A 5392-nucleotide genomic window follows, 5' to 3' on the forward strand; every position below is an offset into this window, starting at 1 on the left:
CATTTGGATGTGCTGCCAACATCTTCCAATCTTGACCATGCACTCTCTTGACATATGGCACAACTCTGTACTCAACCACAAATCTTCCTAGAACTTATGGTATTCATTCATTGGAGGCTTGTTGAGCTCTCCATAGAATTTTGTATTTTTGGAAAAGTCATTAGTTTCTGGAAGGGACCTTATTTCTTTCATGTTTTCTGGAGAACTCTTTTAGGTTTGGGCTTGGTGCTTGTTGGGAGTATTAGGTGTGCTGTAGTTCTGGATTATATCAGGGTGTTCTTCCCTGAATTGAGCAAGTTTTTCCTTAAATTCCTGTTTCTCCCTCTGGAAATCTTCAGTATGTTTAAGTTTAATCTGCTCTGGGAGCTCTTGTATTTCTTGAAGAAGACCTTGGTCAGCTCCTGCTTTTTCAGCTCAGGGAGCATTTGGGGGTACTCTGAACACTTCTCTTTGAAGTAGTGGACATCAACAACCTTCTTGGGAAAATCTAAATATTTCTTGTGTTTTTTTTTTTTCTTTTTCAGGGATTTTTAGCTAGTTCTTGAGCTTCTAGGACTAATTCTGTTAAAGTGTGAAATTTTCTTCAAACTATGAGAAAGCTCTACCCATTTGAGTTTGCACATTTCTCCAGAAAAATCTTTAAAGCTGCTTTTTCCAAATCCAAATGAGACTGGGTTATTCTGAACTTGTGTCAGTCATGGGATGGAAGGTTATTCTCCATGCATTCCAGTAACATAGGATGTCTTCTTTGTAACAGTGGCTTGGCTTTTAGACAGTGCCATTTCTAGGTCTTCAAACCACTTATATTGTCCTAGATGTCCAGACAACTTGGTAGGGACTCAAAAATTCTTCGCTCAAGACTTGGCAGGTGAGTTATTTCTGGTGCTCCTGCAATATGTGTGATGCAGTTTTCTGAGGAGAAAGAGAAGGAAAATTACTCTTCTATGGAATGAATGAAAAAAATCACATGCCACTTGGAATATGTTCCTTCTATAATTCAATTTACCTTTAACAATATAAAAGGAAAATTTCCCAGCTTCTAAGTTGAACTTTATGTTTAGCTTTCATATGCTATATTTTCACTCTCAAAAGTCTCCACTTCCCCCCTAGTCTGCACCCCACCCCCGCCACACACACACACAGAATTTCACCAGGGCCTATCTTAAATAGGACTGAATGAGGCAAATGACAGGCTTCTCATTCAAGGGGCTTAGGATAAGGTAAAAGCATCAGGGAAAGTGAGTGAAAATTAAAATGAGAAGAGAAATGACTAAAATGGAAAGGAATGGCCACCTTCTGAGTGTAGCCCAGATGACTGAAGGTAGATTTGAGGAGCTGGAAATAGGAATGAGATAAAACAAGGAAATGATCCCCCCCCCCCGAAAAAAAACAAACAAACAATCAAACACATATCTCACTGTGACCTTTTAATGAGTTGGATATAAAAATTTGAACCTGAAGTAAATGACTGATTTCTAGATTCTTTGGACCTTGTGCATGTAATGAGCTTTTCACATCTCTCTTTAGATGGTAAGGATTTAATGAGAACTATGGAAGGATTGTAATCTTTGTTTGGCAAACTCTTCTCATCTTAAAGCCTCAGGGACAGTTTTACCCCCTTCAGAAAGCCCTACTAAATTCCTACCGCTTACAGAAACTTTAAACAAATGGAAAATCAGATTCCTACTATTTCCTTGTCTCCATTTAGCTCTACTTACCAATCTTGTCTTTTTTAATCTAATATCTCTGGCACACAATTCCTCTAGTTATGCCCCAAATTCTCATAAAAACTCCTTCAGTAGACTTTCTTAAATTCAATTTTATTGAGATATATTCACACACCATACAATCATCCACAGTGTACAATTAATTGTTCACAATACCATTATATAGTTGTGCATTTATCACCACAATTTTTGAACATTTTCATTACCACACACAAAAATAATAAGAATAAATATTAGGGTAAAGAATAATACCCAAAACACTCCATACCCCCATCTGTCCCTATAATTCATTTACTTTTTTTCCACTCATCTGTCCAGAGTCACAAGATTTTCACAATCACACATGAACACACTGTAAGCTATATAGGTGTATGTTCATCTTCAAGAATGAAGACTACTGGGTTGCAGTTAACAGTTTCAGGTATTTCCTTCTGGCTATTCCAATACACTAAAAACTAAAAAGGGATATCTATATAATGCATAAGAGTAGCCTCCAGAATGACCTCTCAATTCCATTTGAAATCTCTCAGCCACTGAAACTTAATTTTGTTTATTTCTCTTCCACCTTTTGGTACAAGGCTTTCTCAATCCCAAAATCTTAGGGCCAAGCTCATCTGCACAAGTCATGTCCCATGTTGCCAGAGAGATTTACATCCCTCCAAGTCATGTCCCACATAGTGGGGAGGGCAGTGAGTTTACCTGTAGAGTTGGCTTAGAAAGAGAGGCCACATCTGAGCAACAAAAGTGGTTGTCTGGGGGTAACTCTTAGGCACAATTATAAATAGGCTTAGCCTCTCCTTTGCAGTAAAAAATTTCATAAAGGCAAGCCACAAGACTGAGGGCTCAGCATTCTAAATTGAGAGTCTACAATGCTTGTGAGGATATCAGTAATTCCCCAGGTGGGGAAGTTAATATTTCCACAGTTTCCCCCAGTCCTTCAGGGGGGCTTTGCAAATATACTTTTATTTGCTGCCCAAATTTACTCTAGGTTGTATCAGGGCTTCACACTAACCTGTACAAACCAACCAGATTTCACTCCCTATTTAAAGCTCCATGTAATTGTTGTGCCTGAATAAACTGACCATACAAGTTAAATTATATAGTGTGTTACAAAATATACAGATGTTGCACCTAGTAAACATCTCTTCCTTTGGTCTCACACAAAGTTGAAGTTTTAAACCACCCACAATGTCATCTTTTACTCTTCAGTCTGATTTACCTTAGTCCTAACCAATTCCATTTCGTTCATATCTTGAATTGAAGTCTGGTCTCTTTTTCAGGCTCTTTAAATTTGCTGTATGAGTAATGCTGACATTCATAGCTACCGGACTCTGGCTCTGAGTCTCAGGTTTCACAGAGATTCAAAGTTCAAGGCATCAACCAGGATATACATAAAGAGCTCAGCATCTGAGAATTTAAATAGCCCTTACAACTCAGGAATAGATATAACTGCTGTAAGAGCGTACCTAGGAACCTTTACAGTAAGCCTTCCCCTGATAACCTATGCTCTCAGATTCAATTCTGAGTTTGCACATTATAGTTAGTCCCTATTAGTGAGACATTATAATGTTTGTCTTTTCATTTCTGGTTTATTTCACTCAAGATACTGTCCTCAATGTCCGTTCTCTAGTTGCATACCCCACAACTTCATTTCTTCTTGTAGCAGCTCAATATTCCATTGTGTATATATACAACACAGTTCACCATTCCATTCATCAGTTGATGTACCCTTAGTCCACCTCCATCCACCATGAATCGTGAGTACAGCCACCATAAACCACTCTGTGCAATTGTCCATTTGTGTCCCCTTTCCAGTTCTTCCAAGTATATACCTAATAACAGGGTTGCAGGTCTATATGCAACCCCATGCTTAGCTTCCTGTGGAACCACTGCACTCCCCTCCAGATGGGCTGTACCATTCTACTTCCTATGAACATAGTTAGGTACACCCCTTTCTCCACATTTTCTTCAGCACTTGTATCCCTTTATTTATTTTTAGGTGGTTTTATTCACACACCCTCCATTCCCCTCCAAGTAAATAATCATGGTTCCCTGTATAATCGCATAGTTTTGCATTCACCAGTGCAATCTATATGAGGACATTTCCATTTCTTCCACAAACAAAGAGGAAGAGGCAAAAGAAGAAAAAGAAAATAAATGACAATTGAAAAGCAACAAAGAAAAATAAAATTAAAATAAAATACTGTTAAACATCAGACAATAACACCAATGCCAACAATCCCATACCCCTCCCTTATATCCCCCTGTTAGACAGATATAGCTTTGGTACATTGCCTTTGTTACAATTAATGGAAGCATATTACAATGTTCCTATTAACCATACACTCTAGCTTGCATTGATTGTATTTTTTCCCCAGAACCATAGCATTTTCAACACCTTGCAAAATTGACATTCATTTGGTTTCCCTCATGTAAAAACATTCTTATATTATTTGTACATTTAATCACAATCATTGACCACTCTGGGTTTTATGAAGATACACCATTCCAGTATTTATCTTCTATCTTTCCTTCTGATGTCCTTCATGCCCCTCACTTTCCTCTTTCAACTGTACTCACAGTCATCTTTGTTCAGTGTACTTGCAATATTGTGCTACTGTCATCAGTATTGTGCTATCCATTTCCGGATCTATACAATCAATGTTATTGAACATTCTGTACTCCTTCAGCATCATTTGTCTGAACTTTACCCTCTTTCTGCCTCCTAGTATCTTCATTTCTACACTTTTCTCCAAACCTCTGTCTCCTGTCTTTTCCTATCTGTCTGTGGCACTCCTTTTAGTATTTCTTGTCAAGGAGGTCTCCAGTTCATGAACTCTCAGTGTCTGTTTATCTGTAAGTTTTTAAATTCTCCCTCATTTTTGAAGGAAAGTTTTGCTGGATATAGGATTCTTGTTTGGCAGTTTTTCTCCTTCATTATCTTGAATATATCATACCACTGACTTCTCACCTCCATGGTTTCTACTGAGAAATCTGCACTTAGTCTTATTGAGCTTCCCTTGTATGTTATGGATTGCTTTTCTCTTGCTGCTTTCAGAATTCTCTCTTTGTGTTAGACATTTGGCAATCTGATTAGTGTCTTGGAGTATACCTATTTGGATCAATTCTGTTTGGGTATGCTGTGCATCTTGAACCTGTAATTTTATATCTTTCACAAGAATTGGGAAATTTTCATAGACTATTTCCTCTATTATTGCCCTTTTCCCCTTCTCTTCTCCTTCTAGGACAGTTATAACACATATATTCATGAACTTCATGTTATCATTCAGTTCCCTGAGCCTCTGCTCATATTTTTTTCCATTCTTTTCCCTATCTGTTCTTTTGTGTGTAGGATTTCAGATATCCTGTCCCCTACTTCTAAATCTTTTCCTGTGCCTCCCAAGTCTGCTCTTGTATGACTCCATTGTGCTTTTCATCTCTTCTGTTGTGCATTTTGTTCCCATAAGTTCTGCCAGTTTTTTTTTTTTTTTTTTTTTGAAGCTTGCAAATTCTTCCTTATGGTCACTCATTGTCTTCTTTATATTGTTCATCTCTTTTGACACATTTTCATTGATTTGATTTAGAAGATTTTCTTTGAACATCTTTAATTTGTGTTTCAACTCTTGAATCTCAGTTGATGTGCTAGTTTGTTCTTTGACTAGGCA

At 37.6% G+C, this 5392-nt stretch overlaps 1 pseudogene; it reads right to left on the bottom strand.

Annotated features, from left to right (window-relative positions):
- Window positions 1-210: 210 nt before the first annotated feature.
- LOC119537240 lies at window positions 211-736 on the bottom strand (annotated as a pseudogene).
- Window positions 737-5392: the final 4656 nt, after the last annotated feature.

This window comes from Choloepus didactylus, chromosome 6, assembly GCF_015220235.1.
Source record: "Choloepus didactylus isolate mChoDid1 chromosome 6, mChoDid1.pri, whole genome shotgun sequence".
Lineage (NCBI taxonomy): Eukaryota > Metazoa > Chordata > Mammalia > Pilosa > Megalonychidae > Choloepus > Choloepus didactylus.